General features: G+C 41.7%; 1 protein-coding gene across 3 annotated transcripts in view; it reads left to right on the top strand.

The window, feature by feature from the left end:
• Positions 1-25,066, top strand: part of syt1a (synaptotagmin Ia) — a 212,945-nt gene that overhangs the window by 95,664 nt on the left and 92,215 nt on the right. For 2 of the 3 annotated variants that reach the window (XM_085435800.1, XM_085435803.1), the window contains exon 3: positions 6,902-6,982. The gene's annotated coding sequence lies outside the window, so the exon portion shown is untranslated. Of the gene's footprint in view, positions 1-6,740; positions 6,802-6,901; positions 6,983-25,066 lie in introns of those variants that run through there. The other variant, XM_085435801.1, reaches the window with a different exon arrangement.

Here is a 25,066-nt window from a genome sequence, read left to right as displayed (position 1 = left end):
CGAATAAATTCTTTACAAATCCTACCATGTGGATTCATGGATTTTTTTTTCACATTCTGTCTCTCACAGTTGAAGTGTACCTCTGGTGCAAATTACTGACCTCTGTCATCATTTTAGGTGGGGGAACTTGCACAATCGGTGGCTGACTAAATACTTTTTTGCCCCACTGTATATAAATGGTGGCTAATTATTGCAAACATAAGAAGATGGCTCCTTTAACATTAAGACTCACTGCAGTAGTTGACATTTAAAAATAGAAAATTTGTAGATAACAGCAGTTTGTCATTTTTCCTCTGGACCTCTTGTACCTTCAAATGGCAGCCAAACATCTGCGTGGCCTCAGTGACACTGGCATGTGCTCCTGACCCTAGCAGGTGCTCTGTGTGTAATGTTGTGCCCTGTATGTTTGCATGAGTACATCTGTGTGTAGGTGGGAGTTTGTGTACAGTATCTGACGCACGCATGTGAGCGAGAGAAGCCGGGTGGTGTTGAAAGGAAGCACCTGTGTGTACTGAAAGGAATTTTCTGAATAGCTTCATATTTGAACAGCCACTTATCCGACGATAAAGCTGTAAGTGATTCGTGGCAGCTTCCTGCCTGCGGTGGAGAGAGATGGGCGGAGGGAGAGAATCCGAGAAAGACAGAGAAAGAGAGAGAGATTAAATGAGCGCATCAGCTGTAATTAGGGCTACTTTACTCCATTTGGAAATGCATGCCTCAGTAGCAGAGAGAATTAGCACTGGATAGTCTGGGTGGGTCAAAGCAGTACAACTTGAATGCGTTAAAGGGGGAAAAAAATATGATTGTGCCAGTTCCTCAGAATGAGTCTAATATCTGCAGAGGTCGGTGTCATTGTTAGTCACTGGTGCCATTTTTGTGATTGAAGGTGCAGAACAGAAATCGTGACTGTGGGAAACGTTAAGCATTTCTTAGCATAATGGACCACGTACGCATGAAAATGAGATTAGATATGAAAAAATTTGTTATCAGTGGCCTTCAGATCCTTTACCACAGATCTTTTTTAGGCTACACTTCAATAAATCCATGCTAGTACCAAATTACATTCAATGATTATTTCAAGAAGAAAATCATTTGTTGATTCTTTTTTTTGGATTCTTGATGACATCTGCCTTTTGTTCTTATCAAATTTCACTCACTTGGGCAAAGCGAAATCTGATTTCTGGGGAATTTAAACCCTGTCTAAATGGTTATGAACCAAACCATTTGCATGCAGTTCCAGTAAAGCAGTGCAGAGCCAGTGCAGGTGGGCCATCAAAGGCCAGACAAGCATGAGTTTGCTAATCCGTTGATGCTAATCTTTATTTGACCAAAAATTCAACTTTGAATAAAAAAATATGGATGCAAGAAAACAGCCGCGATGACTTGATGTGTTAAGAGTGTTTTTTGGCACAAATTGCTTGAGCAGTGTGGCTGAGGCTGGTTTAGCTCTCTTTAGGGGATCCTCTGCCTGTATCCTGAATCCTCTGGTGTTTGGGGCGGAGGAGGTGGGTGATTGTTAAATCAGTAAGATGGACAATTAAGAAAAGTAGTCCTTTTGAATGTGACGAGACACATAAGTGCGTGCAGTGATTGGATGAATTAGGATTAACTGGAGCCGATAGACCAGAGAGGAATGATCAGTTCATAAAGTTCAGAAATGCAAGTTTCCTGTGATGAAACTTTAAATTGGGAGTTGGAAGAAGCACCATATGCTGCCAAGGGCAGACAATGATGATTTTTAAATTGAATTCATGGCTGTGGGCAAGCAGAAAGTCCAGCGGTCACCTTGTTTTTCATCCAAAATGTAACCGCATGATTCCTATCATGGCAATGTACCAATGCCTCTATGCATCCACAAACATGTATCACAAATACACAGATATACCTACATGCATTTAATTTATTCCAAAGATACTGAGCTAACTGAAACAATAACCTGGGGATCACAATTCACCCAAAAACTAGAGTTACTAGACAACTAGAGTTGCAGTTGTTTGGTGGGAGAACAATTTTTCTAATTATATCAATCAAAAATGTGAAACATGAAGAATTACTGAATAATTTTTTATGGTATTCACTTTTAATCATCACATTGTTGTTCCGTTGCAATTAAATTTGAGGGCAGCTATGTGGAAGAGAGAACAAATTATTAGTGATTAAGGTTTGTATAGATGAGTTACAAAAGCTACTTCTAACTGCTTCACATCCAGCGCTTGAATAAGACCCGTAATTTGCTGTGTCCAAAGGTGACCATTCAAATGCCCGTGACATTTAGGAAATTGTCCTTTTTGTTCACCCATCTCCTTTTATTTCACCGCCTTTTTCTTCTAAATGCCATTTCGCCCTTCTTCTTCCTCTTTCACACTGTTGATCTCTGTTCCTCGCTTTTCCTTTCTTGTTCAATCTCGGTTGAACTGACGGGTTCCTGGGCTGAAAGATTTTCACTCTTAGTTTTCCTCTTCATATTCCCTGCCCGTTTCTTTTGAAATGTTGAAGTGGGTGACTTCCATCAACCTGTGCAAAACCAGAGATAATGCAAGTTTCCTTCGAGAGCGGAGGACACAATGTTTGTTTTAGACTGGGCTTGGAGGGAGTTGACCTTTTTTATAATAATAATGGATTGGATTTATATAGCGCTTTTCAAGGCACCCAAAGCGCTTTACAATACCACTATTCATTCACACACTGGTGGAGGCAAGCTACAGTTGTAGCCACAGCTGCCCTGGGGCAGACTGACAGAAGCGAGGCTGCCATATCGCACCATCGGCCCCTCTGGCCAACACCAGTAGGCAAGTAGGGTAAAGTGTCTTGCCCAAGGACACCAGGACAGAGAGCCCAGGGATCGAACCGGCGACCTTCCGGTTACAGATGCGATTCCCAACCCCCTGAGCCACGGTGGCCTCTAAATAAAATCTAAATTATAAAATCTCAATGTGAATGGCTAGCACTGATCCTGACTTTTTTGTTTTATTTCATTTTTAATATTGTGTATGAACATGGTGCAGAAACTGTGTAGGGCTTGCATATGATTTGAAAACCTACATGTACGAGTTTTGAGTCTGGATTCTGACTGGCCGTTTGGAGCCAGTTCTTGGCTCCACTGCCATTTTGTCCTGAGATAAACACATTGTGTCCTTTGGTGTCAGTGCCGCGGTGCAGCGGGTCATGGAAATATTGAAATAGGTTTCTCGCTCCTAAGCACTTACATATGGACGCTTGTAAAGGCCCCTTGGCATCACATTTAAACCCAATGGGTAAGCATAAATTTTCAGCATGCAGGGTTACTGTTTTCAGGGGGTATAATTTAGTCCCAGCCACAATACTTTCAGAAACCAAAGCCTGTTTTTGATTCTTAAATATACCTGGCAAGTGAAGGCTGAAGTGAAAATGCAGCAAAACAAAATGTAAAAAAACTGAAATCCAAATTGGACATGAATCACGGTCTCCTGAATCCCAAAATTGTTAGTTACTCCACCTTGCCAACCTCATATTCTGAAAAAAACAGGCTCAAGGTTGGCGTCTGACGCTGTTAAACCCAATCAACCAGCTCTCCCAGCTCACAGCTGTACATGCAAGACCAGTGCCAGCAAAACTAAATAAGGAGGGAACTTAGTGGATTTTGAATAGAAGCCTCCCCCATTACTTGTAAAGTTTCAGTAAAATTCAGTAGAGGAAATATTTTTCCTTTCCTGCAGAATATGATGTGCAGACATTACAAATCAAAGTTTTTTTTGGTCTTTCAGTGTCTGGGTGGTTCTTGCTGTACCTTTGGGGCTCAGTGACATTAACAGAGGGCCTTAATCTGGACCCGGACTCTCAGTTAAGCTGCAGTGATTTGACAGCTGCCTGCATTTTTCCCGTTTAGGGCATTTTTAATCTTAAAACAACTCATTATACTGCATACACATTATATAAACTTACCCAAATGTTTATTCTCTGTCTCAGGGAAATTATTTGGCCAAAACTATTATCTTACTTCCAGCCAGTTTACGTTCGCAAGGAGATAAGCATAGACGTGTTTCAGGTTTACAATTTCCAGCCCCTAGCTGCGATAGTGAGTGGCCTCTGAAGTGCTGGCCTGTGTGTTTAGGACACTAGGTTGAGCTACACAACAGATATTCTCCATAGAGGATGGCCTGCACAGCTCAGCATGAATGTACTTCCCTTTCTTCTCATTAGGGTCGAACCATAAGACTGCTGAGCTGCAAATCTGCGATGGCCACATCACCTTACCCAGTAATCGATCCCCCCACAGCTACACAATACAAGAAACGCACACAGAACGCACAGAACCAGTGAACCAAAGCTTATGTACAGAGAAGCTGTGCCTGAGTCCAGGCAGGGTGCTAGCTGGTAATCATTAACACATACTCCCTGTTTGCTTTGCCTCTGTCCCTCCTATATGTCTGTTAGCTCTCATGCGTGTGTGTGTGTGTGTGTGTGTGTGGGCTGCTGTCAGCAGTGCCATGTGTCTCATTGTGCTTTATCAGCCTGTGCACTTTATTCACACACTGGGTCTCTCCATAGACATATGCAGACACACACAGACACACTTGCACACACATGTAACATCTGTTCAAGCCTGCAGAAACATACTGTATCTCACAGAGTTACAGTTTGCTGCAGACTTCCTTTGCTCTCCCAGCTCATGTAGCAGATCTGTTGCAGAGAAGAAAATGGATACTGTTCACGTGTGTTATTATTAATCTGTAGACAAAACAAGGAAACACTAAAGGGATTCGAGGATTTCATTGAGTGAGGATGATTGGATGACACATGACCCGTTAAGAAGAGGAGCGCCTGGCTGATTATCGATGGAAGTGCAGATGAACATAACAGGGAGGCGTGGAACTCTTAGTCACTGATTCCACATGTGAACACATGAAAAGGAGGTTTTTATGTCTGGGTTGTAATGTTACTTGTACAGTAATGCAGTGTCACAAGCCAGTGTACTCTTAGTTCCAGTCCAAAGCACCAGGGGGAGGGTTGCATCAGGAAGGAAACCCAGCAAAAGCATGGAGGTCATTAGTAAGATTTCCATATCAGATTGGTCAGAGGGTGCTGGTGGAAAGTGTGCTAGTCTGAAGACACAGGAAGAGGAGAGGAGGAAGACAGTAAGAGAGAAGGGAGGGATATACTGGGCTAAAGATGTTTAATGCTGCTGGGCAGAAGGAAAAGAGCCAAAGAGAAGGTTAATGAATGTAGTGAAGGAGGACATGCAGAGGGCTGGTGTGACAGGATGTATGGCATATGATGAAATAGAGGGATCACAGACTTGAGATGGCTGCTCCATTTATGGGCCACTTTTGTGTAGAAGCAAAAGAAAAAGATGACAAAACTGTAGACATCATGCCATAACAGCCCAAATCACTGGATGTGGCCAAGTATCATGACTGAAAAAATATGTTATAACTAAAATTAAGGGTAGTCAAATTGCCTGCCATGCTAGCTGGTTTACACCCCACTCTTTTCAGTTCTTGCTCTGTTTTGTGTATGGGGTAAGTCAGTCAGTTTTCTACTGTTAATATGTACATGGAAGAATGGGGCACCCCAGAACATACTGCCAAATACTGAGTAAGGATTTAGGATTTTTCAGGGGCACGCATTTCTCAATTCAATAAAATGTACTGGCACAGTTTGTCTGATATAACATGTCCCAGGATCACTTCAACTAACATTATCCACCATAATACTGACACCTTTGACAAAGAGGCAGGGCAGTGAATGTAGCATAGCTTGTACATGTGTAATTTTGACAAGCTACTTAGTAAACAATGAATTATTAATGACCATAAAAGTGGAAATGGATAAAGCATTTAACACGTAACATTTTAGTATCATATATTATATTAATCAGAAATATTATCAGATATTTCAGTCAGTGTAGGGCTCTTTTCTATCTTATTTTGCCCTCAAACTAAAGCTGGAAGTCAGCCTAGGTTCTCGTATATTTCAGAGTATCAGTTCAGGTGCCGTCGGCCTCAATGTGTCCACTGAAGCGAGGTCACGACTGCTGAGAAGATTGCTGTTGCTGGCTCTCCTTTGCCTTTGCATCTGCTGCCCTCTCCTTGGAAGAGCCATGTGCCACATCTGGTCCGGCTGAGTGTCGAAGGGACACGAGGCAGCTCCTCGAGGCAGAGCATTTGCATACACTTACTCTGGGAATGCCCTTGACTAGCTGTCTGCAGAATGGGACGTGAGCAGCATCGGATACACTAGTGAGACCTGAAGAGAGAAAGGGATAGATGGAGTGAGACAGCAAGATGGGGAACGAGTGTTGAGAGGGGGGGAATTAAGGGATGGCTCTCAGTGGGGACTCTAAATCGTATACAGTATGAACGCCTCATTAGCATTATTCATTAATCCCACCATCTGATGTTATTAGCCTTTCATGACTGGCTTTGTCTTATTCCGAGAGAAAATATCTTTTGAAATGGTTCATCAAACAAGAATAAGTTTGTAGATGGCATGTGGAAATGCACATCTAATAGTACCTCCGACTGATATTTGTTTTCACGGAGCAGAGCGTGTGAGCGGGTGAGGGGAAATGTCAAAAAAAAAAAATAGTGAGCTGAGAGAATAAGGGGATGTGTGCATTTTGTCTGACAGAGGAAGAGCAAGTGAGGAGACCGATGGAAAAAGAGAGAAGCTGGGGGAGGGGGCTGGAGTAGGTGGGCGGGAAGAGAGGAGGCTAGTGTCAGGGACAGAGAACAGAGAAAGAGAGAGGGAGGGAGAGGGAGGGAAGGAACAGTGAGCTGCTCGCCTGCCGGAGCTGTCAACTGGGTGTTCAAGTGTATGATCGTGAGTGCTTCTTGAGCCGTCGTGTGTGAAAGAATAAAGGGGGACATTGCTTTTTAGCCACTTATTTTGGTTTTCCTTTTTTTCCCCCTTCTTTTCAAAGTGTCACATCGAGCTCGCGCTGCAAACTTGAACCCCTTCCTGGGATTGTGAAGAGGACCCAGGGTAGACAGCGTGCTGCCAGGTAAGAGATGTCTTTTATTTTGTTTTCTCCCCTCACAAAAAGGTAACAGTGGAGAATCGCAGCGTGGAGATGGAGACGGCATGTTTTTACAGTCAAAAAGGCACGGGAGCTCCGCTTTGCTGTGCTGCTTTAAAAAATACCGCATGCCCGCTTGAAATCCAGAGAACACGCTGCCTGTGATGTGTGCGTGTGTGTGAGCTTGAGCGTGTCAGCAAACATGGCTCTGAGGACTCCGTACTGTAATAGTGATTGGAAGAGTCAGGTCGTATAGAGGAAGAGAAGAGGAGGAGGAAGGGTAGGAGGTGCCGTTTCTTTTTGACAAGGGCTTATCCAGGGTGACAGATGGATGACAGGACGTCAGATTTACATTGACAGGATTTACTAAAAAGGGAAACAAAAAAAACAAAACATATTTCCAAGATTAGACTAATATTGGAGAAAGTGCTTGTGGTTCTAATAGTGGGTCGGTAAATACTTTCTACACGTGGAATCAGTTTTTCTTGTGGTACTGCTCAAAATGTTTGTTCGGTGTGCTTCAACATTTTTAAGTTGTGACGGTGGTGGGGTGGGGTGGAGTGGGGTGGGGTGAGGGGGAGTAAGCAGACTCCCACACAGGGTTAGCCCGAGCTCCAGATCAACGGCTGTCTCAGGGTGGCAGCGGTACAGTCAGAGGAAACCATTACTGCCCTACAGCCAAGAGAACAAACATGCTGCTCTTAGCAGGTGTATCCACTATGTATTTAGTATTGTGGCTTCCTGACCCAGGGCTGGCTTTCTATGTCGTTTAATGAGAAGTTGTGCTGTAATTGAATCAACGTGCTGCCTACCCCACCGTTTGTCATTTCCCCTTTGTCGTGCCTTATCTCTTCCTCTCTCTCTCTCGCTCTCTCTGGCCTCATTATCCCAGATTCCAGTGAAATGAACTAGTCGATCTCTCTTCCTTCAAATTCTTCCCTCCACCCATCCATCCACGCGAGCTGAGGTACAGTAGACATGAAAGAGGTGAAAGTTGGCAGATTGTGGGGGTTCAAACAGTGCCCGTCTGTCAGTCTTGCGCTAGAACAAGGCAGCACAAAGCTCCAGTCTTTTCAGGCTCAAAACCAATACATTTGGGTTTTACTAAATTTTCCCATCACCTTCCAAATCCTTTATTCTCCTACAAGGTCCAATAAATTCTTTTCACATCCGCAGCGCCTTTGTGGCTCATTGGAAAATGGATTTGTACGTCCAGTAGAGGACATGAAAAACCTGCTCATCTCTCATATTCATTCCATTGTTATCATTTGATTTATGTGTAAGATCATGAGTAATTTATGGAAGCTATTTAATAAGATTAATTCACTTTGAGAATAATTTAATCATTTTTTTGGGAAAATATTACACCCGCTGGCATTGTCATGTGATTTCACAACTGTGTGTGTTGCACGTAGGTGTCTGTGCTGTGTGCTACGTATCTGACTGCGAGAGCTCCCTTCGCATCAATAGTTAATGAGCGTCTCAGGCACTCGTTCACATGGCCTATTCACTGTGTTTTTGTTTATTTAAACAGCCGTTTAGCCTTGAATGTCAGGTACCGTGCTATAGTATTGCAAAGCTTTAACACATCTCGGCCTGAGTTGTGGAAGTAAGCAATATGCTGACCTTCACACAACCTTGCAACGTTACAGTGGGCGCTTTGTGAGTTATTGAGGGCTGGTAATATCTGAGAGTAATAAACTCTCTCATAAATCTCATAAAAGAGAGAGCAAGAGTCATAAACTATGGTAAGGAAGAGGGAAATTTTTTACTTTTTACATTAAATTAATTGAAACTTAGAGAAAAAAATCCCAATCTATCTGTAAATCACATGTATCTCCTGTACGTTTGTGTGTGTTGGAGACCTGAGCGGATCGCTCCATCCATGGACGTTACCGCTTTTGCTGCCCAGAGCGCCAGACAGCTCCTTTCGGTCCACTGGATGCGGTCTGCTCTCTCCGTGACTCATTGCCTCGTCCTCTCTGATTGGCTGGCTTTTCTACTCCAGGGAAAGACAGGATGGAGTGGGGTTGGCCTCTCATGACCAGGGATCAGCCGTTCTTTTCACACAACGTCCCACTGGAATTGCATCCTCAATGTGTCGGCCTGAATTTTAAAACACAGGCAGGATGTAAAAAACCCCAAACAAAACAGAAAAGGCTTTTGATCATCGAAAAAGTGCAACTGCTGTCTTTCTTTTGTGTCACACATTCAGCTGGGTTTTTTTTTTAGGATATTCTACTGAGGCAGGCAATGTCCGACCTAGCTCTAGCCACAATCGTTTTTTCTGTCTATCTAAGGGATGTATTCAGACCTCCAGCTCCCCATCTCTTTGTAGATGACGCTGTCACATGTGACAGCTCTGAAGCAAACAGGGCGTGGAGCTCCCTGCCTGCTGAGACTCTGGCTTGTTTGCCACTTACAGACAGTCCCAGCTGAGACAAAGTCCAAGCTGCTCCATCCGTTCATCCAGCCAGCAAAATTCTTATTTTTTTTCTCTCTGTGGGAGCCTGTGCCTCTGCGCTCAGGCCGTGCAGTGCTGATTCAGAACCATGGACAGTGGTCCTGTGCGCAGGGTGAAATTTCAGCACCACCTCCTGTGGACAGATCCCATAGTCAGAGAAAAATGGAGCTTTCGGAGTGATGGCCAAAAACGGGATGTGCTGCAAGCTGACAATGTGAGAGCAGGGAAATTATGCAGGACGTTGCCTTGTTTGTAAAGATTATTCATGTGGTGATTAGATAATATAGTGCGAGGAATGACAGATTCAGTGTTTTGGTTGCAGGGGAACAGTCGGCGAGGCGCAGACACAACAGTGTTTGAGTATTTACTAGACTTAATTTGTGTTAACGAACTAGTACCGACTGTCGCTGAAGTCCATCAACATCAGTACGTAGCACTTAACCAGGTAGTTTGGCTGAACGATTACAAGTCCTGCAACACTGGCAAAGCTTACAAATGGGGTGTTGGATTCTTTGCCACACTGACTATAAATCACAGAAGTATCAAGTCGCTGTTTGCTTGGAGTCGAGGATACTTTGCTTTTTCCTATAGCTTCAACGTCTTCAGGATCTTGTAGTGTAAATGGCAGACTACTGATTGGTCAGGTTCTAGACACACCTTTTAACTTTAACTCTTCCAGGGTTTTCACCTAGAAGAGTAGGGTTCAAATCCAGTGCAAATCCAGAAGTTGCTACACTGGCTTTGAGGAGCTGCAGGTGGTGGGCTGTTTATCCTCATGAAAGCATGGCAGTTATACAATATTAAACACGTTATTTATTATCACATTCGCTATTTTTAACAAATATTTACAGATTCATTAAATATTAACCATTGATATTTTATATCCTTGCACTCCCAGATCACTCTTTTAAAGAGAAAGAAGTTGTCTTAAAGTAGAAATTTATGTTAAAGTGGGGAAAAAGTGTATATTGTGCTAAATTTGACAGAAAGCTACATTTGAATCAGCTGGATTATGTTGCTAATTTCTCTGCTGGATCTCCTTTAAATGATTACAATGATCTTCCTGGCTAACACCTAGTGTAAAATACACAGGAAAAATACCCTCTCCCACTGCAAAATGCTTCATTTCACTTTATAAAACACTGTGATTTGATTAATCTGCTTCGGCTGTAATAAAAGTGATATATGAGTCAGTCAGGGTTTCATCGATCCGTTTTATTGATTTTTAATGCATGGTTTTACACACCTGCATGCAAAGCACTTTAAAAACACAGCTTCTCGAGTTAGATTTATTGTGTAATCTAAAATTAATTACATTAATTGATAATAATATTTTGAATATAACCAGCGCTGCATATTCTGCCGCTGCAAAATGCAAATCACACAGTTTCGTGAATTAATTAAACGTGTTTTACATCTTCTGTGTGATAACAGTGAACACAGCGAGAGGGTGTGAAATCAGACATGAAAATGAGTTATTTCTGTTAGATGGGATCTTAGTGCACTCAATCGTCTGATCCACAGAGGCCGGTGGACTTAGCCTATCAGAGGGCGTGCATTTTGCTCCCACATGTGCTCACGCCCACACCGATACATGTACACTGGCTCAGCATGACATTGATTATGTGCACTGCTGCATGTCCTCCAAGAACAGACGATAGCCAGCACCCATCACCAACACTCCCCCTGAGAGAAACAATAAAAGCCTCCCAGTCTTTGACCTAAGGCTGTTTTTATCACCAGTGGACAGCAAAGCACCGGCCACTCCACTCCCACCCTGTCTTCTGAACCATCATTGTCATGTTCACTAATTGGGAAAGCTAATAATAAACCCAGGCATTTTAAACTAATCATCCAAATGAAGCCAAATGTGGAGCAAAAATCTTTTTATCTTGTTTTCATAATCAACTGCCAAAATCGTGACTTGAAAATCAAGCATAGTGTCATTTCACTTGATACACCTCTAAACCTTCTATTAGCAAAGTGACAAACAGGGCATTCAGTTTAAGCTGATGCATATTTGCTACATCCTGCAAGCCACTTGGGAACCCAGTTCCTCCTTTTCATGCTGTATTTAATGCATCTTACATTTGTTTTCGCCCCCCTCTCTTCTGCGCTTGGGTCATTATGCCGCTCTCCCGTTAATCTCACCGTTAACCTGGAAACAGTGGTGTCGAGCAACAGAAACACCAATGACAGGAAGTGGGCGATATAAATACAGAGCTGATGTGAACTGGGGTTAAAGTGAAGAAAGGGAAAGAGGAAGGGTTGTGATGTGAAAGGAGCGGAGATATATTTTCCATCTCGGAACACGGCAGCAGCTGTCGTCCTTGTCACTGCACTATGTAAATCAGCATGCTGTCTGCTACGAGCTGAGTGGAAAAAAGGAGCCGCTTTTTATCACTAGATCTCTGACTCCGCAGAAGGCTCCATATTTGCCACAGACCTGCATTTACAGAGAGGAAAGGGCCAAGCCTGACAGCACAAAGAAAGTGCAGTTTTCTTTTTCTTTTTTTCAGCGCTCAGAGTACAGGTTAGTGAAAGGTAAAGGGAGAGTAGCACCTCGAACATATTTAAGTGTTGCATAGCAACAATCCACTGGTTTTCAGTAGTTAAAGCACTAAGCATGAGCTTGTTTTGTGTTTGACAGAATGTGAAATGAGGGAAAAAAAAAATTTTCTTCGCTGTGTTAATCATCACTATCTTTGTGTCATAGTCGGGAAGCTTTTTGAGCAACGTTGTGCGAGCGTGTACAGCCATGAGTTCTATGACCATCGCTCACACAGAAAAATTACATGTCTGTATTTTCACTGTTACTTTTAGTAAATAGAAGAAAACGGAAAGTTTTTACATGTAACATGTGGTTTTATATGAACTCGAATCAGTGATGGAAACTTTTAAAAGCCTGAATTAATGGATTAGAAATAGGGCATAGACTGAGTAAATCTTACATCTGTGGTCAGATGTGAAGGATTTATAGATTATTTTGAATTATAAATAAACAGCCCAAGCCCAAAGGATGAACATGTACATAGAAAGTCTTTGTAAATCCTGCGGTCTTTTGCACATTTGTGAAATTTTGGGCCGCCGCTGATACTGATGCATGAAATATTAATTTGACCGAAAGGCAGTGCTGATACAGATCTTTTTTTTTTCTGTCTGTGTTGTTTTTTTGTGTTTAGTTAACCTCCTTTCATGGCAAGGAAACGAAGACAACTGTTATAAATAAACAGTGTTGGGAAGGTTACTTTTAAAATGTATTCCATGGCCCAAAAAAGTAGTTTGTTATGTATTCCATTAAGTTATTCAATGTGAGTAACATATTCTGAATACTTTGATTTACTTAATATATTGTCGTGCTTTTTACAACTACATGAATGTACTGTTGCTGTGTGATTGATTACTATTACTTAAGGCTACTCGCCACCGAGCTAACATTGTTAGCTGGCATTAGCTGAGGTTAGTTCATAGACTACGTTCAGAACTGCACATGATTATTTGCAGTTAGCAGGTTGTTAATTCTATCCATCAAGTCTAACAGTCTGCTGTCTATGAACTATAACCTTCGGTAATAGTAATAAATCACACAGCTATACTACATCGAAGATAATGAAGTGGCACATAACCCTGGTAGCTACCACAACTAAAACAAGGTAGTTGCGGTAGGCTAACGTTAGCTTTTAAAAAGGAATTTACTTCCAGATGTTTCTTTAGGTTGGAGGTCGAGTCTTTTGACACTGAGAGCAGCTTGGTCGCTGGCAAACATTTGGATTGAAGGTCAGATTTTGCGCAAATGAAGTGGTGTCGGAATTTCTAAGTAAGAAATGCATTCCTGCCTGTGCAGTGCTGGCTCTGTTGTGCTGGCTTCCGGTCCATTGTGTAACTGAAGCCACCAACATTAACAGGACACTTACATTAGAGCCTCTTATTGCATGTTTTGTTTGGGTTTCTGGCAATTTCAACAAAGTAACTGTATTCTAATTATCACCTTTCTAAACAGTAACTGTAACGGAATACGGTTACTTATATTTTGTATGCTAAATACTTAACGCCAGTACATGTATTCCGTTACTCCCCAACACTGTACATAAATAACTGAAGAGCTTTAAAGTCTTTCAGCTCCTCATCAGCCTTACTTTGAAAGGATTATCAAGCACAGTAGCTAACATCGACTGATATCAGTCAAAAAAGGTGATGTTAGTCGCTGCATCAGCGTATCCCGATAGTCTATGTATTTAACATATATGTATTTTAGTCAGTAAAGCAACATATAGCATGTCTGACTCTGTAATGTGATTAAGAAATGATTTTTGTATAAAAACGGCACAGTTTAATATTAAGTTATATTAAATTCTGCATGCAGTTGATTCTGTGACATATTTGTATTGCATCTACTTTTATGCATTGTGTTCATGTTTATTCTTGCACTGCTTTTAACTTAATAGCTCTTATTTCTGTATTTATTTTATTTCTACTTTTTTGTATTTCTTTATTTTCAGTTTTTGCATCATTTTTAATTTAGATTTCGCTGCATATTGGCTGTATATTGCTTTGTTACTCTATAAGAAGTATTACACCGTGCACTGCAGACCGTGACTTCCCTATCATGTCTGTAAAAATGAGCTTTCTTCCTGGTGAATATGAAGAAAGGGAAGAAGAGTTTGCTTATGTTGATTAGTTTTGATCCAAGTCTTAACCTGCAAGCCAGTGAAAATAGAATGACAAAACCGAGCCTGTATGTATGTAGTATCCATCCATCCATCCATCCATCCATCCATCCATCCATCCATCCATCCATCCGTCAGCAGTGTCACCTTCTCTCTTTGACCTTCCAGTCAATCCTGTTTTTCAGAAATTAGTGGATCTATCATGTTAAAAGGCTGTCACAGAAAGAGAAAAGCCAGGAGGGGGTTATCTGCACATCTGGCATTTCCTCACGACTCTGTCCTTTAATGCATCGGGGCTGAAGGAGAGCAGGCTGTGGTAAATGGAGGGTCATCATTGATCTTAGATAGCCGCCTGGAAATGTACTATCAGCTGGCCCATCGAGGAGGCCCACTATGGAGGAAACAGATCCCATTACAGATGTGTCTTGCAGTGCTTGCAGTTGCAGCGCACTGGCATGAATACACACCGCCGCAAATGAACACTGTATTCATGCGCACAATTTTGACTCATGCGGTCATGATTGCGAGGCCGAGGGAGGGATAAAAGCAGCTTGCAGATGCATTTCAAAGCTTTCAGAGGTTTTTTTTCCTCCTCTCCTTTTCTGTGGCAGGGAGAAGTACAGAAGTGGCTCACGCAGGAGGCTCCTGTGCGAGTATAAATTCACATTTTCTTGCATTTGTTTGATGAGGAGTGGCAGAAAAGGCAGCTAAATGCAATCAGTGGCTTTGCACTTCCTCTGAAGAGCTACCGCACCCTCCACCATCACACACACACGCAGTTCACATCATTACGAATTTCTGGGATCAGAGAAACACAAGTGAAATGTTTAACTTAGACAAGAATACTTTCACACATATCACCTGCTCTCAGATGAGTTGAGAAGGTAGAGGTGACATGGCAATGTGTGATCGCGGTCATTAACTACAGCGCAATGAGCCTATGCATTATTCATCTGTCATCACTTTCACCTGCTGCCAAAAGTCATGACTGAATTTTTGGGAGGAACATGTGCTTGCAAACATCTTAAGCCAGATCAACAAAATCCACCGCTCCACACTAAAGTCTGTTACCTGAAACCACCTGGGACCGAATAGCAGTCAAACAGATTATATATATATTTTTTATCATCACTGAAACACACATTTAAAAAGTATCCTAATGATTGTGTAACCCGAGCCTTTCTCTCTCCAACAAACGCAGACATCCCTCTCCATCTCTCTCTGTGTCATAACTGTCAGTATAAATAACCACTCTGGCTCTTGATATGATCAACCCCCAAGAGGAGAAAAAAAATTACCCAGAATGCACAGTGAGAGCGTAGTTCATGCAGAGAATGAGCTGTTGGATTATGGTGGCCTTAGTGTGACATTCAGTCAATACTCCTCGCTAATTTACTGTCCCATCAATAGTCACGGCATAGTCAGAGTTCACCCTCAGGACCAAGATGTCTTTAGGGAGTGAGTGCAGGGGCTAAGATAGCGTGTTTTACTTGGGTAAAGCATATTAATAATTTGGTAACTGTCTGTCGCCGCAAACTGTGTTTTGCATTTTCAGGTATTTTGCATTTTGTTGCATCATCCCACAGCATGCTATTTAAAGCATTTCTATTCAACTTTATGTGGGTTATTGTATATATTTGGAGACATGGATCTTGACCATTCAGTCATGTTATTTAAAATCACTGGGATTTCATTTAGTGCTAAAAAAATATGTTTATTTCTTTCTTTTTATAATTCGATGCAGTGGTGCACCGTTTCCATTTCAGTTTACTTACATGTATTGAATATCTGTAATATCAGTCAGAGGCTGACATGGGGCAGTGAGCAGCATGTACCGGTGATGTTTATCTGTGCTTTCAACATAATTCTGCTGGCTAATGTGCAGCAGGAGTAGTGGGGTATAGATCCTAAAAATGGAGATGTTAACTCATGCATTACTTATAAAATATTTGCATTTGTATTAAAGAAAAAAATTATTCACACACTAAAAATCCTCCCAGCAAGGTTGAAGTTTCTGGTTTGTGGTCATGTGGCAGAAATGGCTTCTTTTACCCTTGATATTTGGTCTTGTTTAAACCTTTTCGGGGGGAAAAGGACAGTTAGCTCTAAAACACCAACATCAACGTCAGTACAGGCTCAAATATATGTATATAATTCTACAGACATACATGTCAGGGCCACAAGTTTAAACCTGAAGTTTTTTATATGCGTGAATCAAATGCACATATGTTTATATTGTACAGTTTCTCTGTATGTTTTTGTCCGAAAACTGTTTCTCCTTCATTATCGAACATAGAGTGGTAAACCAGTGGTTTATTTAGTGGAATCCAAGGTATTTCTGCCAGGTATTAATAGCGTAACCGGTATGTAACAGGTTTAAATATTAATTTTCTTCTGTCACAGTAACACAAATTGTGATTGTGTTTACTGTCCAAAGGTGTCAGTCCACTAAATGGAAATTGCTAAATTGTAGCTACATTGCTACAATTTATTTAAATTCTTTAGATTTATTTAAAGAATTTAAATAAATTTTAATTCTTTAAAATTATTTTGAAAATGTGATACAGTCAAAAAGTAATACAACAGAGACACTGGCAACTTAAGAAAAAGTGGAGGTCAATGTTTACAATGGCTTTGTCATTGGAGACCAAATGCAATGTCAGTCCCGTTATTCTTAATACGTTTGCCCTGACTGGACTGGGGCTGGAAAACGCTGGAGATGAAGTTTTAAGAGCTTTTAGTGAGCTGAATTACGCCCTCCAGGCACTTTTTTCTTGGATGCACCAGTCAGATCTGTGACAGTGTCTGACCTCGGGTTTTCTCCTGCACGCTCTCTTTGCCTTTTCCCCTTTAGTCCGTCAATCAATCCAGCCCCCATCACGCTCTAGTAAGCTTGACTGGCACTAAGGAGGGAATCTAGCCTTGCAGTGCTGTGAGTGGTCCTGGCGAATTCATATGCATATATATGTATATCCACACATTTCAGCTTTCCTTCATCTGTCCTCCCATGAAACGTTGCTCAGAAATGGAAGTAAACTGCTCAGCACCGAAGTGAAACACTGCAGAGGATAGCAGCTCTGTGAATGTAAGAGAGGCCCGTCACTTCTTCTGGTCAAGGACCTTCCTTGTCAGGTCATCTGGCTTTTAAACTGTCTAGCTCCTCTTTGCTTTTAATGCTCAGTACACACCACTTTATTGATCCCCGCATTGATCCCTTTTAACGGCGCTGTCTTCTTGTCCCCGAGCACCCAGAAAATATCCTATCATGTCTGTCTACACATTATTACACCCCTCGCACAGCATCTGAGCTGCATCCTCTTTTGTCTCGGCGTGATTAGTGGTGACAGCGCTCGGAGTCATGTCTTTTGTTGTGTGTTGCGGGTGTATTGTGGCTTGTTGTTGTGTTTACCCGAGAGTGTGTCGGGAACTGTTTGTGACCCCAAAGCAGAGATGCGGGGGCAGTCGGCGGGGTTGAGAGTTCAGGGTTGCGGTCGTGCGCCACACGACACCACTCAGCGCCGCACTGTAACGATGACCCGGACATTCTCAGTCGCTCATCATGTTGTGATTTTTCTGCCTTACTGCTGATGGGTGGCTGCATGCATAATTGATTTTTTTTTAACCAAAGTCATCATTAAAACCTCTGATGGCACAGTGTGGAAATCCAAACTAGATCATTTCCAGGCAAAGGCTGTTAATTTCAATTTATGAACCAGGAATGTCTTGAGAGGGTAATGAACAGGACTGCCATCTGCATTTATAAACTAGTGTAAATTAAAGCTATGACAGGCTCTAATTAAGTCTCAAGCCACACTGGATTATTATTACACTGTTTTGTCACAGAAATGCAGAAGGCAAGGACATGAAAAGTGGAAGACAAAGAGAGAGACAGAGACAGTGGGGGGGGGGGAGAAGTTTTCACTGTTCAGGAGAGGTGGTAATAAGATAAGCTTTTTTTGCAGCATGAGCTCACAGATGGCTGTCCTCTCCTGACGTGGCCAAGCCACTCCAGCTTCATTTATCTCCTCCTCACAGCATTGTCTCCATCTTTTTGGATGCCTCTCCATCCACCTGCGCTCCCCCTCCTCCTCCTCCCTCCCTCTTTATGATGTCCCTCACAAAAAACAAAAAAAGAAAAAGATTTCAGCCTTCATCTGCCTCATCCGGCATAATGAAAATGTCAGACTTTCCAGGCCTTATCTACTTAACCAATGTCCACTGATTGAATTATGGCAGAATGCTTCTTTCTGCTTTTGCTGCTGATTCAATTTTGAGTCTCTCAGAGCTTTTGATGTTTGAAAAGTTTTTAAAAACTGACATTTGGACTAAATATGTCAGGCTCCGGCCTTTATGGGTTACAATTAATAGCACACAAAAACTCCAAGGTCATCTGAGTAGTGGGACAAATTTATTTTATATGTTTGCTTATCTTTAGGTCACTGCCTTGCTTCATCTTTGCTCTCTCTCTCTCTCCTGGGAGGCTCAATACATAACCACTACTTCTCTGGGGCTCCCCCAAAAATTGGAGACAAAGATAGGCAAGAGAGGGAAGGCTGAGATGGTTTGGGGCATGGAAGAGTGGATATACTGGACAGAGAATGCTGAATTTGGAACTTCTAGGGAGGAGGAAACAAGGGAGACCACAGAAAAGATTCAAGGGTGTAATGAAAGAAGATTAACAGGACACTTACATTAGAGCCTCTTATTGCTTGTTTTGTTTGGGTTTCTGGCAATTTCAACGAAGTAACTGTATGAATGAATCCAGAGGATTGGCGTCGCAATGTAGGATGCTAAGTATGGGGGTGATGGAGGCAGATGACCAGGAGAACAAAAAGCAGATAAAGATTATTTTTTTTAGTAGCTATTGTTTCTCCAGGTTTCTGGAACAACTGACACAACTGTTGAAACTCTTATGTGGCTTAAGAGAGTCTGATTGAGGGAAATAACAGGGCGTGAGTGAAAACAAGGCCTTAGACAGGCCTTATTTTGATAGAAAAAGCTTGAGTTTGTTCAAAATCAAGCACCAGGTCAGCAAGTTTCAATGTCTCAGCGTCTCATTTCAAATGGTTTTAATTGCACTGTCAAGTCTGTCAGGTGGTTACCTGAAAATTAAGAGCATATAACCTGTATCAGCACTTTATCCGCAACACATTTGAAGCCAATTTAAAGTTTACACATGCTGCTCTGACATTTCATGCTTTGTTTAATAGAATGCATAAATCGTGGCGACGTACGGTGGCAGAGGAATGCCTCCAGACAGTGCACATTGTGCTCCTACCACACATGGAGCCTATAAACACAAATAAAATGCTAAGCTGCCGGAGAATGCGCTTATTATTATGAAAGACAGAATTTGTCACATCTTTTATTTTAAGGGAGCTGAATTTTCACACTAATTCCCAGTGTTCTCGGATGTGTAAGGGACGGCTTAACACCGTGCACCATCCTTGGTTTCCATGACGACCGTGATCCCTGTATGATAATCGGATTCCCACTATAGCTGTGAAAACACTCATTCCAAGCAAATTATTACACGAAAACCGCGCCGAGGAATTCGACTGTTTGGAGATAAACACGCGGCGTGAAGAAACGCTCTGTACCTGAGCCAGCCTGCTGGGTCAGATGGATCTATTCATAACTACAGCAGCGGAGTAGATCATAAAGCCATTAGAAGCAGTGCCTGAACTACCCATTTTGTTTTTAACTCATGCACTTGTAAAAAGGACAGTGTTATCGACTCGTCTGCCTTTCACTTTTCAAAGTGGAGGATGTGGAAGGAGATGAAGCACATTTGTCGCATGCTTTGTGTGGACAGCATGTACTAACACTTCCTGCACGATCACAGCAAACCTTGTTCACATATGGCAGGGAATCGTTTTTCTTATTTATTATTTTATAAACTTTTTTAGCAGTTTATACAGAATAGATTTTCATGGAAGAATCAGTGTTTATAGTCAATAAATAGTAGTTAAAATGCAACACATTAAGAGCAAAAGGTGGATCTGCTGCCTGGATGCTCTCATATTAGCAAACTGTCAGTAATGAAGGAGCCACACTGTAAAGCACACCCTGATTTATTGTATGTTCTACTTTTATTTTACTCAAACCTAGCAAAGTGCATAGTGGGTTTATACATTTTGTAGTTTTTGTAGGTGTTAACCTTTCTGAAGTTAGATATCTTTGATAAAATCCAGTCATACTGAAAAGAGCTTGTAAATCAGGTAATGGTTCTTTAGAGCGTACTTTGCTTCCCTCCCCTTCCCAGTCTTCTACTGGCCTGCGTTCACACTGTACTTAACAATCTGGGCCTAGGCATGGGTCACGTTATCTCACCATCTAACTTCCTCGCTCATGCTTGGCTGTCTCTCTCTAGCTTTTGAAAAGCTCTCTTGCAGAGCACAGTGACATTAATTATCTTGTGGATTTTGTGCGCAAATTGGGGAAGCAGTTGAGCTGGCCTTTAGGAGTCAAATGCACTCTATGGATTGCCTAGTGTGAGTGTGTATACGCCCTTAGTGATGACCAATAGGTTCGTTTTGAAACTACCCTAAAATGTGCCTCATTTTTTAAGAAGGAGACGAAGAAAAACCAGCATCATAACGGCATCATGACAGCAAATACAAAACAGACAATGTGAAGAGGGCATGATGACACAATACACAAAAGAACGTGGACTTTATATTTGATTATAATTTAGAATAGGAAAATCGAAAAAGATTTGTATTGTTATTAACGTGATTAATAAGTAAGTGAATGAAAGACATCCAGTGTGGTTTTAATTGCATCCTTTCTTATTTCCAGTCACTGAGTTGTTTCTTCTTTTTTTCATCTCGCGCTGTTAGTGAGAGAACAAAGGGCTTACTGCATGAATTCTTTTCACAGGCACAGAATTAGCCCTTTCACATTTATCTCCAGCTCAGGGTATGACAACTATAGATCCTCTGTCCTTTGCACAAGACAAATGACCTTATTACCACAGCGGACCATTCAAAATAGGATCATGTCAGGCATGGCAAAACGCTTCTGAGAAAATACACACCCGCTCTGCGAGCCGTGCACTGTTTCTCAGGGAAACCATCAAAAGCACATTTTACAGACCAAATGAGTTTTAGAGCTTGTCTGGGCTTTCAACACACATCAAGGGTCTCATCCAGAACCACTGGTGGACTAAGCAGCATTGTCCGTTTTTTGTATAATTCAATCCGGCCCAGACCTTTGTGAAAGAGAAGAGATTTGCTGCTGAGGGTACATTTGTTTCACCGTAATGAAGTTTTTCTGTGTACTGACTGAGAGATGCCTGGAGGGCAACAGTCCTTCTCTGGTGTACTGTGCGTCGCTGTAGGTGTGTGTGGGCTTTTCCTCTTGTGTTGTCATATCTCTAAGTGGGCAGGAGAGAGAGGCCAGGCACACAATGTTCCCCCTTGAGGAAAATCAGCATCTGCATGCATAATTACACGATAGACTAGGATGCCCAGGATTCATTGTCTTTGGTAATGTACATAAAGCCCTGAAGCTCTCTACATTATCTACAGGTCACTATAGCTTGCCTTGTTAAATAATTCATGCTTGCAGCTGTGTGAGTAAGCAGTGAAAGTGTGTAAGGATCCAAACTGTTTAATAACAGGTAAACTCGCCTTTCTCTGTTAATAATCGATTGCGAGCGATTTAAGGGGAAGTTGGGATCACACTGACCCCCAAAGGTCACATCAGTCATAGACTTTTTAGAGAGCAGAGTTCATTGATTTGGATCTGTGCAGATCTGCTGGGGACAGTAAAATCTAATGAGCCCAACATGCATTTGTGTCCAATCACAAACTATCAAGCCTGATTCATAATGGCAGACCTTAATAGCATGACTGATGGGGTAATAGACCAATCATATTTGTGTCAATCATCTCAAATAGGCTTTCTCTTTACAGGGGATACAATTGATTTACATCAAAATGGATGGAAGGAAGGTCAAAGTTTTCACAGTGTTACAAAGGGAAGTTTTTCTATGGAAAGTACACATATTATAGACTGAATGTTAACTACTTTAAGAAACGTTGAGGCACCACCTAATATGAGGAGTCCCAAGGTGATAAACAAGCATATTCAAATAAAATAGGTGGATTAAGCACACAGGATGGGCTTTTTGTAGTGGGTTGACTGTGCACATTTGCACCACTGGACCGCGTGTATAAAAACTAATTTGTGTTACCTTATTTGACAGAAGTGGCTCCATAGTGTAATTGTTTAGACATTTTTTTAACAAGCAAAAGATCCCTGCCTCCATTGTGGGAGGAGACACAAATCATTTTGGGGTTGTGTCAGGAAGTGCATCTCAGCCAAGTGCCTGCTTTGAGCACCCCTTTTGAATTAGTAAGCAGCCAAGTAGCTACCTAATCTTTTGACTTTTTTTTCCACTTTCTTGTTACATCCAGGGTCAATTTTTACAGCAAATTTGTATTTACTTTCAGTCATATCCCTTTGACTAAAACAACTCAAGTTTAAGCATCTAAATTCTTTTATTTTTTATCTAGTTTTAGTTGATTGAATATCATCATGTTTATCATCACGGCGGATTAAATGTAAAGTTAATTCAGCTGACTTAAATATAAATTGTAACATTTTGTTTTGTGTTTATTGGTTCAAGCTGCAAATAGCTACAAAGCATCTTATTTTCCTTGACATCAAACACAAATACAGGGGTCCAAGATTACTGTTACCCAGGGACGGATCAAATGTGTACATCTAACCTTACTGCACCAGGCGAATACTTCTGATTGGATCACTTCGAAACTCATCTCGTCGATGGAAAACAACTGACAATAATGATAGATCAGTGAAATAAACAGTGGTTATATCAGTGATGTCGATTTTCCTTTGGTGCTTTGTTTTAATGAGTTAGAAGCACAGAAAGTTGTGAAAAACCTTGAAGCCATGAAGTCAAGTTAAGCCAGTAGACTTGATTTTAATATCGTCCTCTATCAGCTGATGATTGTTCTTACTTCTGCAAGCTGCTTTGCAACCTGTCTCTGCCCCAGTTCCTCCTCTTGATATTGTGTCTGATTTGATCAATGTCATGTTTGTTGTAGCATGGTCTGCCTCAGGCTTTGCATGCATGCACATGGAAGGATGGAGAAATATCCAAGATGTGCTGCCAAATATCCTTAAGATTAATGCAGATGGAAGAAACCCACCAGATAGCTTTAAATGTATATTACAGGTGGCATAACACAAAACTAGACCTCACAAATGTTTTATAAGCTACAGGAGTAGTTTAGTGTATTTTGAAGCCATAAGAATATCTAGCCCCACCCACAGCACTACCCATCACTTCTATCTCATTGGTGGAACCACTGTGGACGTACACTTCCTGCTTCATAGGACAGATTTAGCCTAAGTGAACTTGTTTTCATTTGAGTGACTCGTCAGATCATTCATCCTGGCTTTTGCCCCTCAGGTGAGCCACGCTCCTCACTCGATGTTTATGCAGGTTGTCAACACCTGACAGCAGCCCAAACAGGGCTGGCAGTTGGTTTTCTCTTTGCATGATCGGTCTGGACTGTTGGCCCACAGCTGAAGGTCAGAGTAGGGCAAACACCCACTCACACATCCTCATTCGCATGAAAAATCTGGACAATTTAGAAGGCGATTTATGGAGGAGCCGTGAGACATCTGGAAGACTGGAGGATGCTGAACGAGGTCCAATTAGACAGAAATTCAAGAAATCAGGTCTTGCAATCCAGTGACCAAGATATCTGAATATGTACACTGTTTCTAAAAGAATCCCTGCTTATAATATTCAGATGTTTGTTTCATTAACTTAGGATATTCATTAAAACATCCACATTTTCACTATTGTTTCCTGAAGTTTGATTTTAGCGTCACGTAAAAACAAATGAAGCCACTCTGTCTGTCTTTTCATTCTAGTGTCACTTCCCTAAACTGAAAGACTCTGTAGCAGCGAGTTATGGCAACAAATTTTCACCTTGACAAGTGGTGCACTCAAGTGCCACCTCCTTTGTGTTTTCAAAGCATCGTATGAGAGCTAAACAAAACTCTGTCTCGACTAAGCTCTTTAACGGAGACAAAGCGGTTGTCATTTTTCCTAACACCACCTAATTCCCCTAAATGTCACAGGAATGCGTCGGGCTGGTGCTGAACGGCGGCGGCAGCGACAAACGTGGTAGTGCCGTTTCCCTCTTGGGTGTTCTCTCTCTTTTTTCTTTCTTTTTTTAATCGATGACTTAGCTTAGCGCTCGCACTGTATATTTTCTCCACAGGATAGAGTCAGGCAGGTAAGATTTAGCTCAGATTGTAAGTTTACCGTTGTTTTTCTGTGCCTTAAATGTCACCGCCAGGAAAACAAAGTGAATGCGAGAAATAGTGCCTTGGGATCCTTGTCACCGCATAAGCTGTTTCTACATCTAATTAAAAGAAATAAAGTCTGGAATCTGAGCAGGTTTTTGACTTTCACCCTCTTATCCCGTGCAGTTTTGTAGATCGCCTGCAGTACTGGCTTCTTACAGGAAAGTCATTTCTAAACAAGTGTGGCTATTTCTCCACACTCCCTCGTGGGATAACTAACAGCTTGTTCAGTCAAGGGTTATCAGCTGCAGATGGCTGAATACAATAAACATGATCAAACATGGGGGTGGGTATTTTGAGACTGTTCGCCTTAAGCCAAGTCATAAGATGATGAAATCCCACCAAACTTGCAAGATTTCCTCATTTTCTCTTTGAATTATTTTAAGCGTTTTGCGTCAGTTTGACCTTTTTATATCAAGTGTACCTTATGATTGAATATCTTCTTTCATAGCAGTGAAGGCACAGCTTCTTTACCAGCTATAAACAATCTAACTTGTGTAATGAGATGTGTGGGCTGCCCCTCACTACTAATGGCTCCTATAAATCACCTATTTATCTAAGCTCACGACTAATGCTGAGTCTCAG

The sequence above is a fragment of the Copadichromis virginalis genome, linkage group LG17 (assembly GCF_057382275.1).
Source record: "Copadichromis virginalis isolate Kocher_CV1m ecotype Utaka linkage group LG17, C_Virginalis_male_GT1.1, whole genome shotgun sequence".
NCBI lineage: Eukaryota > Metazoa > Chordata > Actinopteri > Cichliformes > Cichlidae > Copadichromis > Copadichromis virginalis.
Note: the sequence above shows the minus strand (reverse complement) of the source record. Positions and strands in the feature narration are given on the sequence as shown.